At 36.4% G+C, this 12,715-nt stretch overlaps 1 long non-coding RNA gene across 1 annotated transcript in view; it reads right to left on the reverse strand.

Moving 5' to 3' along the window:
- LOC128932036 (uncharacterized) overlaps positions 1-12,715 on the reverse strand; it is a 127,715-nt gene that overhangs the window by 99,594 nt on the left and 15,406 nt on the right. Inside the window, exon 3 of the long non-coding RNA XR_008481277.2 lies at positions 9,692-9,815. This is a non-coding gene — a long non-coding RNA (uncharacterized LOC128932036). The remainder of the gene's footprint in view (positions 1-9,691; positions 9,816-12,715) is intronic.

The raw sequence follows: 12,715 nt of genomic DNA on the forward strand, positions 1-12,715 counted from the left end.
TTCCATTTGCCCATTCAGGCCTAGAGGTAGTAATGGTTTTTCACTGTTGCTGGTCTCAGGACACTTTACTCTCTGCTGTTGATTAATTGTGTCCACGTTAAACACTGTCTTCATTAAAATATCTTCAGTTAAATCCATTGAGCATGTTATTTTTTGCCTTTCAGTGTCCTGACTGGTACCATATTAAAATCTAAGGCAGGAACTGATACTCTGATGTCTTGTTTTTTTTTAAAGCAACAGTAGCCTAATGCAATATTTGTGCTTTAAATGAATGTCTTATGAAGAATGTTTTTATCAAACAACCTAATTATTGGAATTTGCAGATTAAGAGGCTACTTATATGAAATAAATAAATAAATAAAATGAAATTTTATATAAATTATTCTTTGCTTGTGCCAGGCTAAGAAGTCTACACATTGGCTTCAATAAAATATCTCATTTATCCTAACTTCACCTTCTTTTCATAAATACATGAAACTGTTTACAGAACCTTCCTCACCAGCATCCTCACTGATCAACAGAGATTTATGTATTTAAATAGGATAAGCAATATGGTGAGTATATTATTTTATCAATAGCCTACATCCCTCAAAAAAATCATTCAAAAAATGTTCTGTCTCCCCAGATAGAAATCTTGATATCATTCAAACTCCCTGCAATATGTTACTTACTGATAAAGTTTATTCCCCATTTGAAAACATTTATACTGTTGAGATAAATTTCAGCATTCTCTCCATCACAGCACCTCACTTTTTAAATTAACACATAAGCTTTACTTTGTAAAATCTTGTAATCTAGAATACCATACAATAATAATACAAATCAGAATATGATTAAGATTTAAATTACTAGGTATAGACTAAACCAAGAAAAGGGACCAGGGAAAGCCAATTGGATATAAAATGATATTTTAATATCCACAAATGTGGGTAAAAGTCATTTCTACCTGGTTGGGAGCAGCATGAACACATATCTTGACCAAAGCCAGTTAGAAATTTCAGTGGCAAAGCTTAGATTTAAAAAGAACTAATAATCATATTTTCAGCCATCTGACAAGTGCTTTGAGCCCCACTTCCTCTCATTTGATCTAATACTTCATAGTACATTTTTGCTAGAGAAATGAACTTTTGTACGTAGACTGCCTCAGGTTAGTTCTCTGCTATTAAATCTTTGGAAACAGAGTGAGCATGAAAAGGTTTCTAGGACGAGCAGAGTGAAGTTCTGAAGTTCCATTGTTTCTAAGTCCTGCTCTTCTGAAACAAGTATGTCTCTGTTTTATCAGACAGTTGTTGGTGGAAAGAAAGAGAAAGTGTGATAAGATGAGAGAAATGAGTTCTGTGGTGCTTAAAATCATCCATTTGGGCCTAAGGTAAAAATGCTGTCTGTATAAGAAATTCTTCCTTGGTACCAAAAATAGGGAAATTTTGTGAGATGTGAAGTCATCTGGGGCTCAGAAGCCTTAAAATGGCACCAGCAGTCTCCATTTACCACCTCTGAGGACTTTTGGAAATACAGAGAACTGTTTAGTTCTGGACATGGAACTTGCATGTCACAAGGCACAAAAGTATCTGAGCAATAATGGCAGCAGGGACTTCTTGGGAAGATGTGGATCTCTGAGTATGACACTATTTGCTATCTTGATGCCAGAACCAATCACAGCAAACCAAAAAGGAGCTTAAGTCCAATGTCTTTTTTTCCCTTTTTCCAGATTAAAAACTTAGTCTCAATGAGGTTGGAGGAGTACTTACCCCAAATGATACAATTAATCATATTAGCTAACATTAATTAACCACTCTGCTAATAAATTTATACTCCTAGACTCACTTAATCTTCATAACAATCTCATGTAGCAGGTACGATTATGATAACAGAGGCAGAATATTGTTTTAAATTCTGACTCCACCACTTCTAACCAGAGGCAAGGGACCTAGTCAATCTGTCACTAAGTTTCCTCATTTTTAAAATGAAGATAATAATATCAGCAGTAACAATAATCAAAACAATAATGTCAGCAAGCTATTAACACATTAATTCCATCCAGTAGAGACACATTTCTAAATGTATGTTAGACACTTACTGTTTCACCCATCTGACATTTCTATCACTCCATTTCCCATGGAAATGGATTCCATAAGAAGAGGAAAAAAGAGGAGTTTCTCTCCAATACTTCCAAAGAGGAGAAAGGAACAAGAGGAAAAAAATTTTCCTGTACAATGTCCAAAGCCCAGATGAATTGTGAGTACCTACAAACCACTCAGAGAAGATTCTTATGTCTCCTTTGTACTGGGTAAAGTGGTAGTAATATTATTTCAAATGGCAGGTGGACAGATTTTGAAAGTAGTGAGTTAACATAGCTCTGTTGTAAACTCGTATATTTCCACTCATAGCCCTGCCGTTGGGCACCCCCTTGACCCTCCCTCTGGAGTCCCTTAGAGGACATGAAAATGTGAGCCCACGGGCCCAGGTCCTTGTTGCTGACCCAGATTTCATTCTACTTTTAATAATTTTACTGAACGTTCCCAGCTTTCCCCCACATGCATTATGTGTCCATCAGCACCAAAACATGCATCTGGGTATAAGCCATAGAAAAGAGACTGTGAATAGGTCATATTTTAATTTTCTTTTCCATACCAACAAATGACATGGGACTCCTTTGGGTGTACATTTGACACCCTCATGAATACCAAATGAATTTATTATGATTAGTGCTTTCACCTAGAATATGACATTAATTCATAATGATTGATAGGCTACTTAAAATAAAGTAGTAACCTTTTCCTAAGGTGGCTAGGTGACCCCCACATCCACTTCATTAGTTATATTCCCTGAACTGTATTTATGTAAATGGAAAGTATCACAAGGCTACTTTATCCCTTGTTATACCATACACACAAGCATAACTCTCAATGTGACTACATCTTATACAAACCAAAGAACAATTTTGTTTCATTCCAGAGTATTTGATGATGTTTTATTTCTACTTTTGAAAAATGTACACAAGTTATGATTAAAAATATGTAATAATCAAACTTATGTAATATTGTGAGGAGCTATTTATACTCCTTGTCTTGTCAAAAAATATTGCTTAATTCCATCTTGGATAAATCAGTAAAGTCCTGCTCACATAGTTAAAATAATGTTTGCATTCAATGCATGCTTAATGCATTTATGAAAAAATAAAACCTTGTATCATTTAATATGGATTCTTAATCATTCCTTTGAACTAAAACATACGAACAAAGGGAATTTCTGCACACCAGGTTCATGTTGTTAATTGGGTGCTTAGAAACTGCCAAATAGGCAAGGGCAAGAGTTTAAATGTTTAAAAGAGATATACAGAGAAAACCAACTGCAAAGCTGTATACCACTGGGTTCTCATTGCTTTTCTACTTGTTCCCTTGAATGTGGTACTTCTCACAGCCTGGCTATTATCTGTTCAAATTGTTACAAACGTGCCTTTCCCTTTCTGGCATTATTTTGATCAAGTTAACAAATTGAAGGTTTCATGAAAACTAAAACAATTAAGTCATAATACACTGAAAGAAGAACATGATGTATAAGCTATCAAAAAAGCAACAACTGAGCTGACTGAATTGTATTCTATCTAAAAGCATAGGACTTAGGTTTTATAAGTGAGTCGCAGAGGTGTGGACTTTGGAAGTTAACAAAAGCAAATTGTCACTTTGCTCTCCTCATGCTGGGTAAAACTCATTGTTTCTTAGCAAAGCTGTGTGCAAAAATAGAGCTGGAAATTTAGCCACACTATCCACTCTGCCTTTGGTAGGGCAAGGCCTTGAGTAGATCACTTAACATCATCTTCATGTCTTAGTTTCTCTTCATTTACTACACTAATGTCCATCTGTTTCTTTTCCCAGGGTTGTGTTGAGGAGCAAATCAGATATATACATAGGCCTATTTTCAAAAATACAAAGCATAAAACAAAATCAAACATTATGAAATGCTATTTAAACCCTCATCATTGTGTAATATAAGAATTTCACATACCAGATGCAATGGTTATTCATTCAAACAAATATTAACTGAGAGATTTCTTTGTGTACTAGGAGAGGTGCAAGGATAAAATGGGTTATGTCTAGAAGAAAGCAAAACAGCCACATAAACTGTAATATACCCAAGATAGGCAGTGGGAAGTAGCAGCGATGAGTGAAATATAAATAATTGCCTAAAACAGTTCAAAAGAGAACCAGAAAGTCTTGTGAAAGAAAGTTCACTAAAGCTAGTCTTAAAGGAAGATAGGACTTAGAGTTTGGGAAGAGATGGGGAGGCAAGTGTTCCAAGTGGAGACAAAACTGGAATTCCCCTTCATGGGGTTCCGATTAGTTCTGGGTTAGCATGGTTGAGGGAATGTGGGGAAATATTTACTAGTGAATATCTATTAAGTGCCTACTGTGTGCCAAGCATTTTTTAACATGCTGGGTAAACAGCAATGACCAAAACAGACCAAATCACTGCCCCTGCGGTGTCTACATTCTAGTGATTATAAATGTATGCTACCAGATATCTGTAGCCCATGATCTCCTTCTACAACACGCTTCTCCATAATTATCCCCTTTCTTCTCAAGGTAGCCAAAGCAGACACACACACACACACACACACACACACACACACACACACACACACACTTATTTAGATGCTAAATTTAGAGTTACACCATTAATGTTGGCCAAGATGCAGAACTCTCATTGTATGTGAGAAACCAAAGTATTTTTCAAAAGTTGGTGGAGGAAAAATTAAAGAGAATCAAACAGAAGGGGTGTGAAGAGAAGAAATTATCCCAGCAGTTTTCAATACTAAATGCACATTAGAATTATCTGGGAAACTTTAAAAAAAATACTCATGTCTGGACATCGACTCTAGAGCAATTAAATCAGAATCTTTGGAGGCTGGATTCAGACATCTTATTTTTAAAGTTCCTTAGGTAATTCAAATGTGTGTGTGTGTGTGTGTGTGTGTGTATTGAAAAACCACTGAAGTAATCAATAGTCCAAAGGACTAGCTCACTTGTTTTTTTTTTTCTTTTTTTTGCTTCACTTTACAATTTAGATAAACGAAGAGAAAATTTGCATTAACCTCTACATCATTTGTCATAATTCAGGCAGCAAATCATAGAATTTTGGAAATGAGAACAGTATTAGATATTGAGACAGGTGAAAGAACGCCTGAGAAAGTCGAAATGACAGTCTCCTAAGGATACTTATTTGGAGGTGGCAGTGAAGGTAAGTGGGAAGAAATTGAAATGCAAATCTGGTTTCCCAGATTTGAGTCTTGGTTTCATAGCTGACTTCGTGATTTTATTATCCATTTGAACTTTGATATTCTCTTCTGTAAAACTGAAAAATCATTACTTCTCCCTCTCCTACCTTACAGGGTTCTATTGAGACTCACTGACGACAGTATCGGTGAAAAATGTATTATAAACTTAAAAGCTTTAACACAAGTTTGAGACATTATGTTCTAACAGCTGATGCAACATCAGTAAATAAAATTTAGTTCTGTGAGACAATGTCTAAAGCAGTGTCTTTTCCATGCATTTAGGTGTGGCAAATAAAACCAGACCTATTAGGTACATACTCACCAATAAGGTCATTTTGTTCCATGCTACATAGTTACGTTATATTCTTTACTGTCCAACAGTCCTCTCTACAAAAGCCCTTTTGGAAAAACTTTTTAATAATGGCAGGAAACCAAAGCAAACTAATTGCCTATTAACAATCCAGATGAGATTATGCTAATTTACTTTGAAATCAAATAAAAATGGAGAAGGAAAGGAAATATGGGAGGAGAGAAAGCCTTAAGAATTCATGAAGAAAGCAGCAAATCTAACTGACAGAAGATAAACTTCTTGGGCACCAAGGCAATGAACATGGTGTTGATCTATGTGTTCGCAGATGTGGCTTCAGGGTATAATCTGTCCAGCTGCTCAGTATCAGGACAGCCACATGGGCACCACCTCAGGGAAGATAAATACAAAACCTTTTAGTCAGGGAGATAAACACAATTGCTGCTGCTAGTTCTTACATGGAAAACCTGCTGATAGTCACTGTTGGAGGAAGAAAGTGCCATTGAAATATTCTGAAGCATAGACACTAAAAGACCTGGCCACAAATCCAAGGAGTGATGGGGGTATGGAGGCTAATAAGCTTGGCTTGCACCAATTCTTTCAAGGTGGGTAAACGTATACCACTTGATTTCATTAAGTGGTACATGGAGCAAGTTTAGAAGGCACAGTACAATCAGGAATCTTGTATTATAAAATATTGTTATGTATAATATATACAAGCTACACTTCAAGGTCAGCGACGGTCAGAAATATGAAAGTCTAGGAAAAAAATGCCGGTGGATTAATATTGCTCCTCTATTAGAAGCAACAAAAATCATCCAGTCTTTATGAAAAAGGCCAGTTCATCTATTAGCAAGCAGGAAATAAAAGAGAAATAAAACTGTCCTCTGTTTGTTTTAAAAATAAGCTCTTTGACCTTCTCAGAGATTTCAATCACATGATATGGTAAATTCAAGAAACAACCTGGATGTTTCGGGAAAAATCCAGGCCTTTGTTTTAATTATTAAAGCCAGCATGTTGCTACTTCGCGTGTGCATATTTACTCAGCAGTTACACCATGTAGGGACAATCGTAGGTGCAATGAGAAACAAAAAGAAGAATCAGACATAGAATCAGCCTTCAAAGAGCTTACGATGTACTATGGTGACGCCACATACAAAGCAGCAAAGCACTGTAGAAATAGATGCCCTTAAACAGAAAGCGTGATAGACAGTGAAGAGAGGGAGGGAATTCCTTCCAAAAGCGTTGATCCAAAAAAGGCTACAGCTGCTCTTACTTTCCTCTTACTTGTCAGTTATGAGTTGATCTAAAATGGATTCTTCCTCACTAACACCTTAAGTATCTCACAGTGGAATAAGTATTCTTGGGTTAATTCTCAAGAAACTTGATATTCTGTCTGTAGTTTCAAATAGGGACCCAACCCTGACACTATAAAGACCTAGAATTGTGTCCACCCTCTGAGAGCAGTTCTGGGTCATTTCTGCCTCTGCTCATACCTAAAGTAGGGATTTATTCCAGGGCTCCATGGATGAGCTGCATAGTTAATGGGTGCCTTGGCATTATATGCAAAAATACTGTGTGCAGATGCTCTTGTGTTTTTCTTTCACAGCTTTAATCAAAATGTTTTAAGTCAGGAGCAACTCTGAGGTATTCCTGATACCTGGAGCACAGTATCTATCAGATTAGCCTGGAGATACCTGTAGCCAAATTATAGGTGGGATCCCCATGATTTAGATTGAAATGGAGTTAGTACAGCGAGCAAATAACAAATCAGGTTTTCTCTCAACAAAGATGGAAAAACTTTTTCTTAGTGTAGTATTAAAAGATTTACTTGACCAAGCTTGGGCTTTCACTTTTTCCATAAAAGAATATGTGTTGAAATAGAAATATCATTCTCAGATCAAATAATATGTATGTGTTGAAATGGTAATACTATCTTTGGATCACATGACATTCAGATATACTCCTGGTTCTAAATGAAAATGATGAAAGCTATTGAATTTGAGAACATAGTCTTTGTCTAACAATTTTGGCAACCATTTACCAGTGGACTTTTCAGAATTCTATAAAGTGGGTGTTGATGGTATGCAGACCAGGCAATAATAATCTTTACTGGAACAGAATGAAGGAAAGGAAGGAAGCTAAAAACTTTGCTTGGTATAATTGTAGTTTAAGACACGTTATTAACACCCCTGGATTGACTTGTGTAAGGCATTAGAAACCAGTATATTTCAGTGAGTAAAAAACAAAATACCTAAACCCAGCTATTTGCGTTGTATGCAAATAATCACAGTTTGACTGACTGAATTTTTCATGCTCTAACCAGCTGTTTTGGCATTTTGTAGACACAGCTTGAATAATTCCATCTACTTTCCATCAGTCCTACATTAAAGTGACAATGTGTTTGTGTTTCGTAACATTTTCTAAAGTTGATAACTTTGTAAACAATTAGATGGTTGACTCGGCTTTCTAAAATATGGACATTTCTCATAAATTGGTTGTTCTGAGAAAGAGCAGTTTTTTCATATCCAAAGGGCATTGCAGAGACCACAGAACTAAACTGGCCATCTCTTCCTTTGTTTCCGGACCTACTTTTCAATATATCACTTAAGTGGTACATAAATTTATTTTAAATGGCTTACCTCCATTTAGGTACCTATCAAGAGAAATGGAAATGTCTGTTCCAAAGTTATCAAAACTTTCCTGATAGCAATATTTTTATTTAATTAAAAGAGAGAGAGAAAAAAATCAAATCATGTCACAGGAAGGTGGAAGGACACCGCAGGCAGGACTGTGTTTTCCAATGGCATCCAGGAAGATAATGAGTCCATGTCTATGGAAATTGATTCATTAATATTTCATTGAGGCAGCTTCAGAGCAATTCAAGAACCAGCTCCCAGGAATTCAATCAGTAAACTCAATGAATTCTTGAGCTTAAAATACCAGGGGGGCAAAAATATACATACATTTGGAATGGGTGCATATTTATGCATACTGATGTGACACATACATGCACATGAATACAGGTACATATATTAAAACACTGCACATGTAAAAGAATGTCATTTCTAGGCTCAAACCCAGTCTCACCTGCCTTTATTTCACCTTATTCTTAGGAAGAATTTCCATATAAAACAAAAATCATATTGCTTAATATTTTCTGTCTGCTGAGTATCTGCCTTGGAAGGTAAATTAACAAAAAAGTTGGCCACAACTTGTTCACTGTTAATCAAGTATTTACCAATAAAGTCTCTTTAATCAAATAACAGAATATAAAGATGGCTCTCAGAGACCCATGCTGGGACTGGAAAAAGAGGAGATCAAACATTTAATGGAGGAATTCTAGTTTGGTGCAGAACAGCCAACAACTCATCATGTGATGTACACATTGAGAAAGGCCAGTTAGGGAAATAGTTTCAAATTATCATGTTGGCTAAGTAATTGGTCTTTGGGTGTCCCTAAACACCAACCTATAAATAATTTTATTTTCATTTTGGATCAATGTCTTCTAGCCCTTGTCTAACTAACCTGTATTGATGTCTTTTTAATTAAACCATGCGTGATATGCTCGCTTGGCAGTGGGGCATACTGAGTGTGCATGCTAGGAATTCCAGATAAAGTAATTATGCTATTTGTCACTGTCATGATTAATGTGTGACAGCTGTTATGACAGCTGTGCCACTGTTTTGTCACAATACTCTGTTCATCCATAACAAAATTAGCTGTCGTACTCAAAGGTACACACTTGCTGCTATTTCCTTCTGAAGTCAACAATGAGAAAATCGAGAGGGAATATTACATGAACTCCGTGACAAACAAGAAAAACGACATCTTTATTTTTTTTTTCTTTAAATGATGATATAACCTGCCTGCATTGGAAATGCAAATAGCTCACCTCTAGCAAACAAGCTGTCACAAGAAGCCAATCCACTACTAATCTAGCTAACAAGGTCTCAGTATGTGAGGGGTTTGCTTCATAATTTGAATCTGCCTTGTCAGGCAAGCCTTTTAGATGTTACCCAAATTAGCACTGGCTGGAACTGTTTCTGCCTGTCAAGGTGGAAACCTGCAAATGCAGTGCTATAATGGGAAGTGGGAAATTGACTCACCCTTTCCTTTAGGCATCAGTCAAGTGGAGCAAAATAGGCGGCTCTTCCTCCATCTCTCTCAAGACAGCTGTTCCTTCCTCTTCTGGCACCCCTGCATCCTTAACGGGATATATGCTTTCAGGAGCTGATTCCGAATAGAGATGTAAATTGTCAGATGAAGGCAGTTATTAATGTTAACCAATATTGTTTCTTACAGAACCCTAAAACTGGACTATAAAACCATGGAAGACACTGATGTGAAGAGACAGATGGCTACAATAATAGCGTCATTATTCTGTTGCTTTGGGTGAAGTGGATACTGCATATGTTCTATAAATTTAAAAGAAAAAAAGAGCTCATGTCTATTCATAATGAAAAAGAAACATTGTACCATCAGAGACGTTGGGTGCCATAGAAAGAAAATATGTCATGTCAGATAAGCATCTAAGTGAACATATTTTATCTCTTAAAAATTAAAAGAACAACAGCCGTAGCTATTATTTTTTCAACAAATGATTAGTTTGATATACTGATAATATATTTGAATTTGCCAATAACTTAATCAGCAAATATAACGTGCACTTTTAATAAGGATATTGTTTAAGTCAGGCCCATCTGCACTGTCTCTCCCTGGCCTCCTCTCCAAAAACAATCGTGGATCAGAAAAGTGAATAATGTCAAACAATTATAATGATTACAAAGGAACTGTTACCACCTGCTGCTGACTCTTGGCAGTCATCAGTCAATGAAGGATTTAATTAGAATATTTATCAACAAAGGCCAAAATGCCTTTTGATTTGTTCCCGATTTCTCCAAGTTGGAAGAGTAAACTCTTTGCAAATTTTAATTAAGACACTGGAAATTTTGAGGGTCTTACCCAACCAGTTTTATTCAATTCTCTAATTTGGTTTTCTTGATTTGTAACAGGTATGTGTGCCCTTGGTGATTCTTTTCACTTTTTATTCTATTCTATTCTATTTTATTTTATTATTTTTTGAGACAGGGTCCATGTAACCCAATATGGAATGCAGTGGTGTGATCTTGGCTCACTGCAACCTCCTCCTCCTGGGCTCAAGGGATCCTCACACCTCAGCCTCCTGAACATGATGACTAATTTATTCTTTTTATGTTTTGCAGAGACAGGGTTTCACCATGTTGTTCAGGCTGGTCTCAAACTCTTAGGCTCAAGCAATCCACCTGCCTAGGCCTCCCAAAGTGCTGGGATTACAGATGTGAGCCACAACTTTTTAAGTTGAAGAGTGTCTCCTTCCTATTTCAAAAAAGACCAAGAACACTGTCTGCCACATACTATTACCAAACATCTAGTGTTTAATTACTAGATCATACAGGAAGTTCAGATGAAGGAAGAGATGGCTGTATATGCTGACTGTCCCTACATTCTTGGCATTTAGATAAGGTATCTTTGTTAACTGTTTCTATTAATTCTGAGAACTGCTTGTTGAAAAATTGTTCATCTTCAAAGTCCATCTCCAATGCCATCTCTTGCCTAAAGCCTTCCACGAAATTTTGTTGCCATGCATTCTTGCTCTTCCTTTTTTCTCTGAACTTCTGTAGCACTTACTGCCTGCTTGCTTGTTTTCAGCACCAATGACATTTAGCTTTGGATAACAAATATTTGCTTTTCTTACTCTTGGGCTCTGAGAGAGCGGGAAACACTATTCTGAGTCTTTTAGTTTCTCACAGAGTCTAGAATACTACCTCAAACACAGTAGGGTCTTTTTGTTCACATTTATGAAGTAAATTAATTAATGCATAATGGAATGCTGAGAAGAGTGTTTGTATATTATAGTATTTGTATTCAAGTTATACTTAGGAATTCAGGAGCTATTTAATGAATATAACTTTTTATAAGTGAACATGAAATATTTAAACAGACAAAAGCTCCCAAGTGATAAAAATCAGACAACTTTTAACAACAACTACTATACCCAGAAAGGATGTCAAATAATGGGACACCTGAAATAACCATAGTAAAAAAAAAAAAAACAGTGTTCCAACCAGAGAGCTAACCTATCCTTGTCTAAAGCCAGATAGGTCTATAGAAGGCCTCTCTGTATAGCTGAAAAGGCATCCTTAGATATTCACAGATAGTACCAAATAGAATGATGCATTTTTTGGTAGTTTTGTGGGAGACAATTTTTGCAGAAGGCAGTTACACTGGAGGATAATTGCACTTTCAGATTTCCACAGGTTTGTGGAATTAGCAATTAAGCATAGAAACAGCTAGAGTAATAGAAATACAGTAAGTCCTCACTTAACTCCATTGATAGGTTCTTGGAACTGAGACTTTATGCAAAATGCTGTATAACAAAACCATTTTACCATAGGCTAACTGATAGAAACAAGAGTTAAGTAAACATTATTGAACTTCTAAATAAAGACCAAAACATTTCTAATATTAATCATTGAAATGAATGTGAACCAAATATTCCAGTTCAGGTTTAAGGGTGGCCAGAGCCTATCAGGTATCTCAGTGCACAAGGTGGGAACCTACTCTAGAAGGAATGCCATTCTATTGCAGGGCACAGTCACACACTCACACTGAGACCACATAGACACATGCCAGTTCACTCAACACATACAGCCTTGGGATATGGGAGGACACTGGAGTATGCACAGAAAACCCACACAGACACAGGGAGAATGTGCAAACTCCACACTGACAGTGGCTCCAACTGAGAATCTTTTTTTTTTCTTTTCTTATCAACATTACAATGAACTGACATTATTCGAGAACCTGCTGTACAGGAGATGGGCTACATGGAGCAATGCCAAGAAAAAACTTAGAACTCTGCAATTAGGGGATAAACTCTAGTACCAGAAACCTAAACACCAGGATGAGATAGGGGTGAGAAGCTCCAAAGATGATGCATACTTAGCAACAGGTAGGAAGAAGAAGACCCAGCTCAAAGCCTGTCAGACTCTACAGGGACTTCTTTATAGTTAGGAAGAATCAGTACATACCAGAAGCCACTAGAGCTTGAATTTAATCTATAATTTTGTTTGCTTTTGGTTAACTATTTA

The sequence above is a fragment of the Callithrix jacchus genome, chromosome 1 (genome assembly GCF_049354715.1).
Source record: "Callithrix jacchus isolate 240 chromosome 1, calJac240_pri, whole genome shotgun sequence".
Taxonomy (NCBI): Eukaryota; Metazoa; Chordata; class Mammalia; order Primates; family Cebidae; genus Callithrix; species Callithrix jacchus.